The sequence below is a fragment of the Equus przewalskii genome, chromosome 32 (assembly GCF_037783145.1).
Source record: "Equus przewalskii isolate Varuska chromosome 32, EquPr2, whole genome shotgun sequence".
Classification (NCBI taxonomy): Eukaryota; Metazoa; Chordata; class Mammalia; order Perissodactyla; family Equidae; genus Equus; species Equus przewalskii.
The window spans coordinates 3,612,877-3,630,576 of NC_091862.1; the positions used below are offsets into that span (position 1 = coordinate 3,612,877).

At 45.2% G+C, this 17,700-nt stretch overlaps 1 protein-coding gene across 13 annotated transcripts in view; it reads left to right on the forward strand.

The window, feature by feature from the left end:
- LOC139080834 (uncharacterized) overlaps positions 1–17,700 on the forward strand; it is a 97,899-nt gene that overhangs the window by 4,770 nt on the left and 75,429 nt on the right. The window lies entirely within an intron of this gene.

Below are 17,700 nucleotides of genomic sequence, written 5' to 3' on the forward strand. Positions count from 1 at the left end.
TTTGGGATGGGAAAAAGTGTGTGGAAATCCAGGTCACAAACCAGGAGTCATTGAGAACAGAGCCCCATCAGCCTTGGAGGGCTGGCTTGGTGAGGGGTGGGGGTGGGGGGTGGGGGTGGGCTGGATGTGGCATTTTTTTGTTGTTTATTATTTTTTTAATTGAGGTCACGTTGGTTTATAACATTATATAACTTTCAGGTGTACATCATATTTCAGTTTCTGTGTAGATTACATCATGCTCACCACCCAAAGACTAATGACAATCCATCACCACACACATGTGCCTGATCACTCCTTTCACCCTCCTCCCTCCCCCTTCTCCTCTGGAAACCACCAATCCAAACTCTGTTGCTACGTGTGTGTTTGTTGTCCATTTTATCTTCTACTTATGAGTGAGATCATATGGTATTTGACTTTCTCTCTCTGACTTATTTCGCTTAGCGTAATACCCTCAAGGTCCATCCATGTTGTCACAAATGGCCAGATTTCATTGTTTCTTATGGCTGAATAGTATTCCATTGTGTCTATATACCACGTCTTTCATTTACAAGTTAGGTCATTGAAATCTGAAGGGGGGCAGAGCATTCGCTAACAGAGCTAATGGAAATGCAACTGATTTCTTAGGTTGATTTTGTTTCCTGAAACTTGACCGTATTCATTTATTGTTTCTAAAAGTTTTTTGGTGGAGTCTTTAGGGTTTTCCATATATAAAATCACATCATCTGCGAATAGTGACAGTTTCACTTCTCCCTTTCCAATTTGGATCTCTTTTATTTATTTTTCTTGCCTGATTGCTCTGGTTAGGACTTCCAATACTATGTTAAGTAAGAGTGGTGAAAGTGGGCATCCTTGTCTGATTCCTGTTCTTAGGGGAGGATGTGTCATCTGGTGAGAGACCGAGGACTCCACGATGCAGCTGATGGTCTCTGCTGTTGGTCCTAATGAGATAAAATATTAATATTTATTTTAATACACTATAAATTGTTACTCGTAATGTGTGATATTTTCTGTGCTTGTAAAATATTGACTTAATTACACGGTCCCCCTGAATATCCTGGGAAAACTGAGCAGTCCAAAGGTCTGCGGAAGCTAGGTGACTGCCCTCAAAGCTGGTGATAAACCTCCAAGGGGGGTTGCAGAAGTCCTGTGAGAAGGAAAGATGGCGTGGCATGGAGGTGGTGTGTGAGTCAGGAGAGTGGGCAGTAGAGAAAGAGAGCGTCTTCAAGTTGTATTTGACATTATGAATTCTGGAACTGGTCCTTGTCAGAAGATGGGGGCCCTAGTGACCTGAGTGTCACTGACCCCATGAACTTGGGTTGGTCAGTTTTGTCATCTTTGAAGAGACTAGATGATCCCAAAGCCCCTTTCGGTCCTAATGCATTTACTGCTTCTCCCCACCTGTGCCGCTATTCCCACCCTGTCCCGGGGCTCCATCCCTTACAGAGGTCCTGGTCGCTCCGTAGGACGTGGGACTGACATGGCCCGTCCCTGAGTCAGTGGCCTCTTCCTCTGAAATGTTTGTATGTAACTATGTGCAAACCCACAGGCTCTGTGCGGTCACTGGTCAGGCAAGTAGGTCACTGGTCACAGCTTGGCGTGTGGAGTGGGAAAGTTCAAAGTTTTGACCGAGGCCCCTAGAGAAGGTAGAAATCCCATTCTGGACGAGGAAACTTCCTGAGAGGATGGCTGGACCATCTCAAGGATCTGGATCCTGACCTAGGACGAAGGTCTAAGGGTCAGTTAGTTGGTGGTTTGGGGATTCATTTGGAGAAGGTCGTTGGGGTCTGTGAGCCCTTGTGGTGGGAGCAGGTGGGAGCAGGTGGGAGCAGGTGGGAGCATTTCCTTCTGATCATAGGTTTGGTGAGGGGGCTTCCCGAGCTCCTCTGGGTTCTTCAACACACATCTTCTGGAAAGACAAATGGCACCGTGTTGTTTGGCTGGACCATTCTGTTTTCCCCGGTTTTAGGTTACGATGCATCCTCTTTACTTTCCTTCGCAGTAATGACATTTATTCAACAAATATTTATTGAGTTCTTTCTAGTGCCAGACACACTGAGTCACAAGGGCTGTGCCAGTTAGATGCCTGGCTACAAACAGTAGAGACTAATTCTGAACAACTCAGGGGGAAGAAAAGGAATTGATTGGAAGAATATTAAGTAGCTCATGGAGCTGATGAGGCATCTAGAGAGCATGGCGCGGAAAAGTGAGCAGGAACAAGGAGACTAGGCATGTTGCCAACAGGGAGAGGTACCCAAGGCTACCACCATCCCGGGTCCTCTGGGCTGCAGGGTGCCCGACTCCAGCGCAGCCAACCACAGCTCAGAGTCGCCCCCTCAGGAATCATATTCCAAGCAGAAGCTTTTGACTGGGCAAGGGCTCCAGGCCAGGGCGCCTCGCGGCACTGACATTTTAGACCGGAGAATTCTTCGCTGTGGCGCGGTGGGTGGGGGCTGTGCTGTGCATCCTGGGATGTTCAGTAGCATCCCTGGGCCTCTACCCGCCGGATGCCATTAGCACGCCCTCCTCCCAGTGATGACAACCAAAAATCAAAAACATCTCCAGGTTTCTTGAAGGGCCCCTTTCCCCTCCAGAATACCCCGCTCCCCCCAGCCCTGCGTCTAAAGCACCTGGGGTTTTGTTAAAGTGTAGACTCCTGAGCCGCCCCCCCCCCCCCCCCCCCGCCCCGAGAGCTGCTGAAGCAGAAACCCTGGGATGTGAGGCTGTACTCTGTGTCTCAAACAATCCTCCCGGATGCTTTTATATACATTAGATTGAGTGCCAGGAAATGGGAAGAGATGGAAAGATTTGTAGGTGGGGTGGGGGATGGTGATTAGATTTACCTTTTAGAAAAATCGCTCTGGCAGGCAGAGGGAGAGAAAACAGGAGAATTTAGATAAAGCCGGGTTAGAGAGGATGAGGGCTGAGATCAAGAACAGTGGTGGATGTGGAATCAAGGGACTGAATTTGAAAACTATTTGCAGATAGACTTCGGAAGACTCTGCGACTGATTATGGATGTAGGGGAAGTGTCAGAGCGCTCCTCGTTTTCTGACTTGGAGGATGGTGTGACGTTGCTCAGGGTAAGGAATGTCAGGGGGTGAATCTCGGGGGAAGAGAATGAGCTCAGATTCAGACATCTGGGATTTCAGAGGCTGACGGGACCTCCCGATGGATCTGAGTGTGGAGTCGAGAGAGAGGTCGGAGGGCAGATGGGGCGTGGAGCCATCGGCATCCTGGTGGTGGCTACAGAAGAAGGAGTGGCTGAGATCCCTAAGGAAGACGTAGGTGAGGACCACAAAGGGCAAAATAGAGCCCTGACAAACTAACTTGAAAGAAGTAGGCAAGTGGGAGGACCCGCCAAAGACGAGGTGAGCAGACATCAACATAGGAGGAGAACAGGAGACTGACCACCGACGCGGAGAGACGAGGGCGATGAAGCAGGCAGTGGGAGTTGACCCCAGTGTCGGATGCCATGACGAGGCCCACTAGGATAAGGGCTGGTGGGTGTCACACTCTGCGGGCAATCAGTAGCCTTTGCAAGAGTGGGATCGGTAGAGTTGTGAGAGTAGAAATCAGATCATGGTGGCAATAAATAAATTTATTAAATAAATAAATCAGATCACGGAAGCAAGATGGTGGAGAAGGTGGCTGTAAAGCTAGAGGAAATGAGACAGTTGACGGTGGTGAGAGGGGCCTCTAGAGGCAAAGGAGGCTTTTCTTTGTTTTATAGCTTTTGCGAGGTGTCCTGGACACACAAGGAGCCACACATTCATAAACCCATATGCTTTGATAAGTTTTGACGTATGTATACACCTGTGCAACCATCACCACATTCAAAACAGTGGACATATCCATTGTCCCTAAAATTTCCTGTGTCTCTTTAGAAATCCTTCCCCCTGCCCCTGTGGGTCCCCTCCCCTCATCGTCCCAAAGCAAATACTGATTAGCTTTTTGTCACGATGGATTAGCTTGCATTTTCTAGAATTCTAGACAAGTGGAATTTTCCATTGTACACTCTTTTTTTGTTTATTATTTTTTTTTCCTCTCAGAGAATCAGTCTTCTTGCAGGGTATAGTATGTATCAATAGCATATCCCTTTTCATTGCTGAGTAGTATTCCATCGTGTGGCTATACCATGGTTTGATTATCCATTTGCCTCTTGATGGACTTTCCGGTTGTTTCCTGTGTTTGGCTGTTACACATGAGGCTGCTGTAAACATTCGTGTACTCCTCTGTGTATGCACATATAATTTCTCTTGGGTAGATACCTAAGAGTGGAAAGGGGGGGGTCATATGGTAGATGTATATTTAACTTTTTAAGAAACTGTCAAACTAGAGGCCAGCCACGTGGCATAGTGGTTAAGTGTGTGCACTCTGCTTTGGCAGCCCAAGATTCACAGGTTCAGATCCTGGGCATGGACCTAGCACCGCTTATCAAGCCATGCTGAGGTGGCGTCCCACACAAAGTAGAGGAAGATTGGCACAGATGTTTGCTCAGGGCCAATCTTCCTCACACACAAAAAAGAAGAAACTATGAAACTGGTTTCCAAAGTAGTTGCACCGTCTTAGTTGTCACATGTCCTGGCCAACACTTGGTGTCATCACATTTGAATTTTAGCTACTCTCCTAGATCTGTGGCAAAATCTGGTTATGGTTTTGATCATTGCTCCCCTGATGACTGATACTGTGAGCATCATCTCTATGTGCCATCCTTGTATCTTCTCTGGGGGAGTGTCTGCTCAAATCTTTTGCCCATTTTTAAAATTGGTTGTTTTCTGATTACTAGCCTCATTCTAGTCTTAAAGGATCCTTTGAACTCACTGAAAAGGGATTAAATATTTGATGAAAAAAATATAATGCGTGTAGAGAACACTGGGCTTACACAGAGATGGTCAGAGGATGTGGTTTCCTTAAACAATTCCTTTACTTTGTGTATTTGTGTCCTTAAGAACCTCAATTTCCTTTCTTCAATGATGGAAAGATCAAAATGCAGATACTACGTATGCAGCGAAGATGAAGCAGGGTCTGGATAGAAATCCTGAATCTTCCTTGTGAACTAGAGCCTGTCACAACTCCGGCATCTCAGGGCTGCTTTCCCAGTGGTTTCTCTGTTTGGAGCAGGAGGAGTGGCCCTGGCGCCGTGGGGGAAGCCGTGCGACACCTCATTTGTTGTGTTTCGTCATCACCGAGAGGTGGGAGCCCAGCCCTTGTTGGGGGCGGGGGGCGGGGGGGCATTCAGACTGTCACCGAGGGAAAAGGAGACATCTGTCTGCCCTTTTCACTCCACCGCATTCTGGTACTCTGAGCACATCTCTCCCAGGACAGGAGAAAGGACAAAAGCCTGATCAGAACTCATCGCTCAGCCCCAGGGGGGCGGTCTGCCAGCACCTGCTGGGTCTGGGGGGGCTTCCCGTTGGACTTCCATCCCCCTGTGGGGTATAGACATCGGGGGCTCGGAGCCACACACGGAGCCCTGCACAGCAGGTTCTCACAGGCGCAGCAAAGGCAAATGACAAGATCCTGCAAATGTGGGGATGGGGGAAGCCTAATGGTTGCCATGGCAACACAGCAGGAAGACTCCATCAATCGATTGGGCCCCAGTCTCAGCGCTCCCCAGCCCCGATTTCTGTCATGAAAGTGACAGCCGTGTTGGCATTGATGTGTTTCATACAGGGTGTCCTCTTCAGGTTAGGTGATCATTAGAGCCACTTCCAGCCACTTTCGGACCTTGACTGTGACCTAGAGTAAGAAATACACTTTACATGGTGATGGAGCACGCGTGTACGTGTGTCTGTTTCAGAAACAAAAGAATGAAATGAAATCCCACTCACCCTTATTACGGGAAATACAGTCTCTTCTGTTCTGTTACATTGTATATTATAAAGAATATGTTATAACATTATTTGCTGGCCGTACCCACTAAATTGAATGTCTGAACCACTAGCAGCTGCAGACCTGAGATTTGTAGAATATTGGTCAGATTAACATGCCTGAACTGCAAGGGGTGAGTTCAGACTTCCCACTTCTTCCGTGTCACGTCTGCCGTCCCTCCTCAGCTTCAAGGCTAACTGGTGAAGGAGCACAGCCTCATAATTCCAAATTCATGCCTGTTGGGTTATATATACCTTCAGGGAATAAGGCTAAAAATGGTCAGAGGCATGGCTTGTTTCTTCCCTCTTTTATGCATAAGGAAACTGAGGCACAGACTCTTGAAGGTTCTTGTGTGAAATCACGCCGCTGAGGGTGGCAGAGTCTTGGCCAGCGCTTGTGTTCCTGGCAGCAAGCCTAGGGTCTTTTCAGGTCTTTTTTTGTGTTCTTTTGGTGAGGAAGATGGGCCCTGAGCTAACATCAGGGCCCATCTTCCTCTATTTTACATGTGGGATGCTGCCACAGCACAGCTTGATGAGTGTTGCATAGGTCCGCGCTCAGGATCCAAACCTGTGAACCCCAGCCCGCCAAAGTGGAGTGCATGAACCCAACCATTACGCCACCGGGCCGGCCCCTTTCCAGGTCTTTTGATTTATACAAGTTAAAATTTGTCTTTCTATCTTTAGAATTTAATGCTACAAATTTTTGAGTTGTAGGTAACACACAATATGTTGAGCCAGGAGGCACCCAGAGCCAGTAGTATAATTACTTACTGAAAAAAATAAAACTCTGAAAAGAATCACATAATTATGAGAATTTGCAAAAGAGTGTAAAATTTATTTCAAATTGCAAAAACCTGGTTCTGTGGTTTCCTCCATTTTTTCCACCCATTCTTCTTTTTCCTCCCCCCACCCTCCCTCCCTCCCTTCCTTCCTTCCATTTCTTTCTTTCCTCACTTAATCTGTCTTTCCCTCTCATTCATTCAGGGGGCTGAGTATGACTGTCTATTTTGAAATGTCACCAACATTTTTCTTCTGTCATTTGTAGAGCAGTCCAGTGAAACACCCACGCTGTTATCTTTCTGTTGATTCTGTCTATTTCTGCCCTGAGAGTGAGGGCTGAACCAGGCATGAATTTTGAAGAACTGGGGAGCCTGTGCGCTTGGCTGTTGGGGACTGGCCTGAGAAATACTGAGAAAGGATCATTTACAAAGATTCTCTCTAAAATGAAAACATAAACGGTTTGGGAGATTAACGAGAGGACACTGAATTTGGATGTGACAAACAAAATCGATAATAATGCCATCTTTCTTCGGGGAAACAAGGCTTTCTGAGGAGCATGAAGGAGCAGCTGCAGCAGGCACTGACCTCACTGTCCCCGGGGGTGGGGGGCGGGGGAGAGAGGTGACCGGCTCCCTCCCGGGTCCACCCACGAGCCATGTCTCCTGCTGCCTGGCCATGCTGACTGCCATCAGGATGTTAAATAGCACCTGCTTCCAATGGAGCAAAGGAGAAATCCCATGATGAATCATCAGCTTTTAATTTAGAATCTGGAGAATGGCAGTGAAGGGCCAGCTTATGATAATCCTCTAGGAGAAAAGACTGAGGCACCCAAACAGCTAATTGCTGAGAAGCAAGTGATGCATCCCACACATGTCGCTCATAGTCCCTCTTGCCCTGGTCCCTTCCTCCCCATCTCCCCTCCCACCCCTCACAGACAGTTGCTATCTCCCCCCTAAGTTTCATCCTGCTGGGAGCACTGTGTCCCATGGGCAGTGCCATAAGCAAGAAATTAGCTTTGCACCTGTTTTGGAAAGTGAAATGTTGGCCTCATAGTTGCATAAAATCTCTTTCAAAGCCACAGTTCCATTTCTCAAACTCTCACCAGACACAGAACTGAGGCTTGGAGCTCTGGACCCGTGCCACCAGGGAAACCTGCCCGGAATTTACAAGTCGGTGGCATTCCATGAACTGCGAATCAGTATCCGATGCTGAAAAGAAGGGAAAGGGGTGACGTGTTGTGAAAACTGAAACCCTCTTAGCTTGCAGCTTCTGAGTCACAAATATATTTGCCGTGTCATAATAATCGCTATTTTAAAAGACAGCCATACTTTTTCAGGAACTTAGCTTCTAAATAATAAAATTTACAAATTTCATACTCATAATTTTTTTTTTCAAAAAAGTTAATTACAGCATAAAAGGAGTATTTAGTCACATAGAAAAATAGCATAGCAGCAGATGTTAGCTCAGTGCTAATCTTCCTCGGAAAAAAAAAAGAAAGAAAAATAGCATAATACAAATAATACTTTTCAGAGCCATCTCTTCACTTAAGAATATCTTCTTCTACGAAATGCAGTTGGTATGAAAATCTAGCTCGGGATGGCGAAGACAGGAGGGAGCCTGACACGGGGCAATTGGAAGCAGAGGAGGAAGGGGCTGGCATTCAAAGGACGGATGCGAAGCAGGATGCAGAGAAGGTGTGGTCTGAGAGCGGAAGCCCGGGGCAGTGTTTCAGCTTGGAGATGGTCCAGGTGATTGGAAGGCTGGCCAGTGATGGTGGAAGTGGGTGGCTGACGTTGAATAAAGGGAAAGGATGCTGATAGCGTGGAGAGAGAGGAGTCAGGCTATTTATTCTCTGTAGAGACGTTGACATCACCAGGATTCTTGTAGAGACGAAGGCTACGGGCAGGGGCAGCAGGCCCAGCACCTGAGATGGGGCGACCAGGGGCCAGCAGATAATGGGACCAGGGTGTGTAACCTCACGTTTGAGATGTTGGCCTCTATCTTTGCCTACATCACTGGTGTTGGTGTGAATTTGATGTGGCAAAGCTCGGAGCCTGCTGGCACACTTGGGGTCACCACCCATCCATCCACATTCCCCCGTGGATGTCAGCCACATTAGGCTCTCCTTAACAACTGAGATGCCATGGGGAGAAGGTGGATGCAGGTGCTAGAACCAAGGGGACCCCTCAAAGAAAAGGCAAGTCTAAGATAAATAAAATAAATTACTACTTTGCACAGCAGATGGCAAACTTTCAAATCTTGTTATCCCAAGACTAGTACAGGCCAAAAACAAACAAAAATTGAATAAAACAAACAAAAACTTGAAGAAGCTTTTAGTCACTGGACTGGTAACAAATCTGTTATTAAACAAACACTTTGGAGCACATTCCTATCGTTTTGTGGTTGAGCTGTTAGTAAACATCCCTGGACCCCTTAACACTTTAGGTTTCTCTTTCCTTAAATTAGTGGCATTCATAGCACCAACTCTCAGGTCAAAATTTGACCCAGAATATTCTATGATTTTTGAAATATTTTCCCTCCAGTGAAATAGGTTACAAAAACATGAATTTCAGATGTGGGTATTTTTATCAGTTTGCTGGGGCTACCGTAACAAGGTCACCCAAGTTGGATGCCTCAAACAGCAGCAATTTATTGTCTCATGATTCTGGAAGCCAGAAGTCCAAGATCAATGTGTGTGCAGGGTTGGTTTCTTCTGAGGGATGTGAGCAAGAATTTGTTCTGGGCCTCTCCCCCAGCTGCTGGTGGTTGGCTGGCATCTTTGGTGTTCCTGGGCTTACAGAAGCCTCACCCCATCTCTGCCTTCATCTTCCATGCCTTCTCCCTGCATGCATGTCTGTGTCCAGATTTCCCCCTGTTTATAAGGACACCAGTCATACTGGGTTAGGGGCCCACCCTGCTCCAGTATGACCTCCTCTTAACTAATTACATCTGCAATGACCCTGTTTCTGAATAAAGGCTCCTTCTAGGCGCTGGGGGTTAAGACAACCACGTATGAATTTTTAGTGAAGACAATTCAACCCATAAGAGGTATAGTCCAAGTATAGTGGTCCTCTTTCCTTTTTAAACCGCAGCTTGTTTTTAGCATAACGTGTATCAAGACCTCAGCTTTCAAAGGATAATTCCGTCATCAGTAGGGGGCTCTGTGAAAGTTGTGAAGATAAAAAATGAGATTCCACTACGCCTGAGTCATGCCTCACTTTGCCGTGTTCTGACCAGACCCTCGTGTTGGGATGCGATGCAGGAAAGAGATGCTTGAGTTCTTTGTGGCACGTGATTTCCTCCTGTAAACCTCCGGGACTTTGTTTGATGTTTCCCTGCTCCTTAAACAGAGGGTTCGAGCGCATATATACTTTACTCATGTGCAACGTTTCCCATCTGTTCCTGTTTGAAGAGTTTCTTCTCCTAGAGCCCTCCCATTTCTGTTTCCAAGGCAAAACCCAAGCCGTGTCGGAAGGCCTTTGCTGACATCTCGAGTACGCCAAATAAGCCCTTTAAAAGCTAGAGTCAAGTCGACGGGAAAAGACGTCAACTCTGTTCTTTCATCATCAGATTTAACACAATGTTCCACTTGAAGATGTTCAAAGTTGCTTGACTTCTTGGACTGGGTGCTCCTACCTCTCGTCTTCTCTTGGGATGGGATTAAAATGATCGTTGGGGGGCCGTGGTTTTTATCAGCTGGTCGGTTTTTCTTTCCTCCTCTCACCACCGTCATGCACACCCAGCTCAACAAATATTTGTCGAGTGAGCACCTCCTGCATGCCAAGGGCATTCTGGGGGTGGGGATACCAGCAGTGAGCAAAACGCACCAATCCCCAGCCTGGTGGGCCTGATTCTGGTGGAGCCAGATGGCCAGGAAGCCGGAGAAGTAAGTCATTTATAAAACTATACATAAAATGATGTATAAAGGAATTATATATATATATAATAAATAGTTTATTAAAATGTAAGAAGCAGCGTAGAGAAAAATACAGCTGCGATGGCGATGAGGACCATGGGGTGGGTGAAGTCCTCAGCAAAGTGCCCCCAGAAAGGCAGAGTCTGAGCAAACAGGGGTGCAGGGGCAAACCCAGCAGACACCATGGAAAGCCCTTCACAGACGACACAGAGGGACCCGAGGTGGGAGTGGGACTCTCCGGGCCTGGGAGGAAGCTGGGGAGAGGGTTGAAGATGAAGTCAGAGAGGGCGGGTGTGGTGGCGCAGATCACGGAGGGGTGACGACCACTGGGAATATGGCGAGGGAAGTTCTGATGGCAACAAGGCTTGGAGAGCGGAGAGGATGGTCCGGGGCTCTGTTCTGGAAAGCATGAGATGAGCCACCTGGGGACCATAAACGTGAGTTCGCCAAGCCTGTCTGGAGCAGCACCGTCCCAGCAACTCCCACTGTTTGCTGAGTACCCGAGAAGTTTGCAGCGCTGCGCTGGGAAAGATGGCCAAGGGAACCGACAACGTCCCTTGTGCCCGGGAGATGCTGTGGTCCTGTCGGAGAGGAAATGCATGCACGTGTCTGTGAGCGCACACACACACATGCACACACACTTAGACAAATTCAGCAGTGCCACTATGGTGGAACTACAAAACTATTGCGTAAGATTCGAGAATGGGCCACGCAACTAGTGATCATGTTTCTGATGTTTGTGAAAAGTACTAATATTGCAAGGTGGGGCACAGAGAAAGAAACTATGTTGTGTTAACCAGTCTTGACACAAAACAATATCCTAACCACAATGAGGTATCACTTCCCACTCACCAGGAGGGCGCTAATAAGAAAGACAGACAATAAACAAGGGTTGGCAAGACGTGGAGAAACTGGAACCCTTCGACGTTACTGATGGGAATGCAAAATGATGCAGCCGCTTTGGGAAAAGTTTGGCAGTTCCTGAAAATGTTAAACATAGAATTACCTTATGACCCATAATGGAAAATACATGTTCATGCAAGACCTTGTTCATGATTTTCATAACAGCATTATTCATAAGAGTCAAACAGTGAAAATAACCCAAATGTCCATCAAGTGATAAATGGATAGTAAAAATGTAGTATATCCATATGGTGGAATACTATTTAGCCATAAAAAGGAATAAAGTACTTATATAATGGATATATACTACAATGTGGATGAACCTTGAAAACATTTTGCTAAGTGAAAGAAACTAGATGCAAAAGACTACGTGTTTATGATTCCATTTATAAGAAATACCCAGAATAGAAAAGTCTATTGTCCTGTATTAATCTGCTAATCTTCTTAGAAGGGCACCAGCCAGATCGAATTAGCACCCACTCTAAGGGCCTCATTTTTTTTTTTAAATATTGGCACCTGAGCTAACCACTGTTGCCAATCTTCTTTTTTTTTTTTTCTGCTTTTTCTCCCCAAATCCCTCCAGTGTATGGTTGTATATTTTTTTAGTTGTGGGTCCTTCTAGTTGTGGCACGTGGGATCCCACCTCAACATGGCCTGATGAGCGGTGCCATGTCCACGCCCAGGATCCGAACCGGTGGAACCCTGGGCCACTGAAGCAGAGTGCGCGAACTTAACCACTTGGCCACGGGGCCGGCCCCTAAGGGCTTTGTTTTAATTTAATCACCTCTTTAAAGGCTCTGTCTCCAAATACAGTCACATTCTGAGGTCCTGGGAGTTAGGACCTCAACATATGAATTTGGGGGGTGGGGTGCACAATTTCAGCCGATGACATCTATCGAGACAGAAAGCAGATTAGTGGTTGCTAGGGGCTGGGGGGAGGGGAAATGGGGAGTGAATGCTAATGGGTATGGGGCTTCCTTTTGGGGCGATGAAAATGTTCTAAAATTGATTCTGGTGACGGTTGCACAAACTTGCGAATATACTAAAAGCCACTGAGTTGAACACTTTAAAAGGGTGAGTTTTATGTTATGTGAATTATATGTCTCAATTAAAAAACACAATATTCTGCTAACCTCCGGAAGAGATTAATATAGGTGCCAGTGGGAGAGACAAGGAGAAACAGGGACGAATCGTGAAGAAAATGTCTCCTGGGGCTCTCCAGGACCCCTTGGCTGTCTTCCCCAGGCCTTTGATAAACCACCTGCTCAGCCTCCCCCCTCCCCTCCCCCAGCGCCTCTCCACCCCGTTGCCAGGTTCCGAAATCCAGGAAGGAAGGAAAGCCAACAAAGGGAACAAGGGCATCCGTGGTGGCTGAGAGAGCCCTGGCACCAGCTTCTGTCAGCCGGAGTAGGACCGGGTGCTGCTGTGCTTGGAAAGACACTTCCTTCCTAGCGGCACAGAGGTGCTGTCTGGATTCTCTTGCCTGCTTCTCCATTTCTCTCTTGCCTCTTTTGTAAAAATCTTTCTTCTTGTTCTGAGCCACTTCTGTGCCCCAACTGAGCCTGAGAAAGAGCGGCCAGGATGTGGAGCCCCTTTCTGCTTGTGGCAGGGGAGCTTGGAGGAAACTGCACTGTGCCTCGGGAGGGAGAGTGTCCCTGGCTTTCATAACGGCATCTACTATCTGCCTGCACATTCTTTTGGTTGTGAGTTTGCACAGAGACAAACTGGACACTGCAGCTTCACTTCTGACCAGAGTCATTGGGAACCACATTTTGTTAAATGTGTGAAAAACCACACAAGGGAAAAGATGTCTTAGAGTAAAAATTATCCTGAGCCAAAATTTGATGCACTTTTTAAAAAATGTGTGACTTAGGATGTTTTGGATCTTGAAAGATCATCCAAAAAAGTGAGTGGAGAGCAGCTCAGTGATCAACATTTTCATACAGATGAAGACAAAGGGCAGAAGTTGGTGGAACAGGTAGTAACCATTTGTGTCTGTGTTAACGCATTGAACGTGTGGTCTTTCATATGTCTCTATTGGATGTCCTCAGTTCATGTTCTGGCAATACGGCCATTATTAGTGTCAGAAAATGTCACTGTGCATTTATATTAAAAGTCCAGATAGTCTGGCAAAATTAAAACTTTCTTTGAGAGTAGAGAATTGTGATTTCTAACAAAGCTTTTAGAAAAAGATCACTTTTACATGAATGGGTGTGAAAAATTCATGCAGCTTTTGGTCGTCCACGGTCGCAAAAGAGAACATGACAAATTGAAATCAACCAGTAAATGGGAAACCCATAAACTTCGTGTGTTTTAAGTTCTTTCCCGAAAAGATCTGCCCCCAGAGGGCCTGTGACTGCGACTCCTTGTTCTACAGCGCTCTCTAGAGGAGGAAAAGGGAAGCGGCGCGAGGCCGGCTGGACGTCTGGGTGTGAGCAGGCGCGCGCAGGTGCGGTCGTGGGAAAACCAGATGCGTCCCCACATGTGGCCTCAGCAACGTCCGCGCCAACGATTTCAAGACTGCGTGAACGGTCTGGAGTCCTCTAAATCCACTCCTTGAGTTTAAAGTTGAGAAGCCTGAAATTCAGAGAAGAGAGGTTGTGTCTTACCCTGGTCCTTTGAGGCCAGGACCCTGGAGGAGGGAAACCCTAACCCTCTCCCCTCGCCGTAGCTCACAGGACTTCAGGGAGCGGGCAGGCAGGCCCCAGGATTTGGTGTAGCGAGTGTGAGGTCATCCCGATGCTTTCTGTGCTCTCTATAAAGGAGGGCATTGTCTGCAACGGAGGCGTGTGGGCTGTTGGAAAACATTGGAAATAGTTGTTGCACAGTGAGCAAGCAAACGGCCAGAGGAGGCCCAGGTGAGGGTGGGGAGTCACGACTAGATTGCAGAGGTTTGATCTTGTTGGAACGGGTGGTGGCTATTTGTGTTAGTGTTAGCAAAATTGAATTCATGGTCTTTAATATTTCTCTTTCTGATGTCCTCAGTTCGTAGTCTGCACTGTGTTGCTTGGGCAGCATCGCTTAACTATTCTGTGCTAGGGTTTATGTGTCTGAAAATTAGATGAATACTTGTACCTGCGTCTTGGGTTGTTGTGAGGGTTTAATGAGTTAATCTGAGTAACATGCTTGATGCTGTGCCTGCACTAGGCACACACAGGAGAAGCTCAGGTTGATGGAGACATTGATGACAATGCTATTGGAACCAGTCAGGTGAGGGGTGGGAGGGAGTGCTGGAGTACTTGTAGGAGCAAATCACACACACACGACAGAAATCAATAATGACATCCACATCTGTCCACACTTAGGGCAGCTGAAACAAAACCTGGGCGAAGCTGCTAACTCATCTGTTGTTTCTATATCTCCAGTCCACTGAATCCCCAAGTAAGCAAAATAATAACATTTTCCCTTATTTTTCTTATAGATTAAAAGATACTAATGGGAGACCCACAAAACCTACCCCCCCGAAATTTACAAACACATGCATATACAGACACACACACAGACACACATGAACACACATACATGTGAGTGCACATACACACACAAACACACACACACACACAAAGAATAAGAAGACAGTGAAAACAAATGACCAGAGGCAGCAAAGATTCCGAGGTATAGAATGGGGAAATCATTCTGAGGCTTCAGAATAAATAGTATTGTACAAAACAAATTTACTTTTTAATACAGGAGGAAAATCTAAAGCCGTAATGCATAGTCTCAAACAGATTTGAAGATTATTTCATCTAACACCGGCGAGATCAGCAAAGATTGCTTTCAGATTAAAAACACTGTTTCATTTTAAAAAGCAATAGAAGCGAATTAACAGCTCCCTTTACCCTTCAACCTGGCAGCCCCGCTTGTAGCAATCTATGACAAAGCTCTTCCTGCACAAGCACAAAATGGTCCGTGCACAGTGTTATTAATTGCAGTATTATTTGTGACAGCATAAGACTAGAAAAAATGGGAAATATCCATGAAGGGGGGGCTGGACTGTGATGCTACACAAAGAAAGAGGAAGATCTCTGTGTGCAGATACATCGAGATCTCCAAAATATCATATGAAGGGTAAAAAAGCCAGGGTCAGAGCAGAAGAAATAGATTGCTGCATCTTGTGTACTGTCGGTGGGAAATAGGAATATAGGTTTATGTATTCACAAGAAGAAACAGATGAACCAGAAGCTCGTGGTGAGATGGTTCCCTCAGGGGGCACGTAGAGAGAACAAGCCTGGAATGAAACTGAGACCCCAACCCTAGATGCTCTAATCCTCTTCGATTCTAGAACCACAAATGTGTAATGTAATTAACAGAAAAGTGATCCCGAACGTTGAAAACCATAACCAGTGGAGCTAACTGTATATCAAATCGATAACATAACCACATAGCGAAAAGAAGCATTTCATGAGTTTTTAAAGTATAGTATTTTTATTATTTACGCTATTGTACATACTTAATGGACTATAGTCTAAGTACAAAAGGAGTTACAAAGAAATCTTAAAAAAAATACTAGAATTATTATTTTGAAACTATCTTATGAATGTTATAAAAAAGACGTAATTTTTAGTGCTCTTATAAACCAAGATTTTTAGTGTGAGAGAGAAAAGACAAGTACAAAGTGCAAATCTATGCAAAAATGTACAATGTTCTGTTTGCACTGAAAATATTAATAGGAATCATGTTTTACTTTTAAGATGTGTTTTCTAGCTTATTCCACTGAAAAGGCCTGGAAGCAGTGACACCCAGTGGCAATGAGCACCCATCTTTGAACCCAGAGTTGGTCACTAAATGTTCTTCCCAACGAAAGGAATGAGAGCTCTATGGTAGACTGAATTTTTCACCCTCCTTGCGCTCCTGCTCTTTGCCGTGTCCCTATGTGGTTCCTCTCATCTTCGATGGAGAGTCTGCTTTCCCACCTTTTGACTTGAAGCTGGGCCACGTGATTTTCTCTGGCTGATAGATTCACAGCAGACATATTGGGCGTGCAGGGGTTAAAACATTTTAGCTGGGCAGGCCCCCTTGTGTGTCGGCCATCACCATGGAAGGAATATTCCCAGGCTAGCCCACTGGTTAAAGAATATATGATCATGCTACATATAACTCTAGAGAAAACATTTGAACATGTCTATGGAGTGAGTGGTTTTATAAGAATATGTAAGAAGAAAGCAAGCCTGGCTAGAGCAATAACCAGGAAATAGAAGAAGTAATCAAAGAACTATCTTCCCAAAAGGGACTCTCACATTTCACAACTGAGCTTTAACATGTTTTCAGAAAACAGATCAATTTTCCGCTATTTAAACTGATCCCATGCATTAAGAAGGAAAGCTCCCTAATTGTTTGAAACTATAAAAAGGTGATGTGGGAAAAGAAAGTTCCCCTAAAAATTAACAATCTGATCTTATATTAAAAAATTATGACTCATTTTCTATTAAAATCCATCAAAATATAAAAAATATGAAAACAATAATATGTAACCAAGATGGATTTTTATTAAGACAAAGTGGTTCAATATTAGAAAATATACTATTATAATATAATTCATTATATTATTAGTTCAAATGAGAAAATATATGATTTCAATGATGTTGAAAGGAAATTGATAAAACTCAGAATTTATCCTTGATTAAAACAAACTCTACATAAAATAAGCATAGAAGAATGTTAACTTGATTACTATGTCATGCCTAATGGTGAAAAATGATAAATGAGCCTCAATAAGATTAACAGATGACTTCTCATCAGAAACCACAGAGGTCAGAATGACGTGGCCTTTGCTGTTTTCAGACATTGAAATCCAGAATCCTATACCCAGCGAAAATATCCTTCAGGAATGAAGGGGAAATTAAGACTTTCTCAGATAAAGAAAAATGAACAGAATCTGTCATCCTCAGACATACTCCAAAATAATCACTAAAGACAGTTCTCTGAAAATGAAATAAATTATATTAGAAGGACCTTGGAACATGAAGAAAGAAGAAAGGGCACAATAAGAAAAAAAATGTGGGTAAATATGGTAGGGTTTTCTTCTCTTCTTGTGTTTTCTAAATTATGTTTGATGGTCGAAGCAAAAAGTATAACACTGTCTGACGTGGTTCTAAATGTGCATACAGGAAATATTTGAGACAATTATTTTATAAGCGGGGGGGGGGGGGACCTTAAAGGGAGGTGAGGTCTCTATACTTCATTCAAACTGCACAAAGACACCGCCAGGAGACTCTGATACATTCTATATACA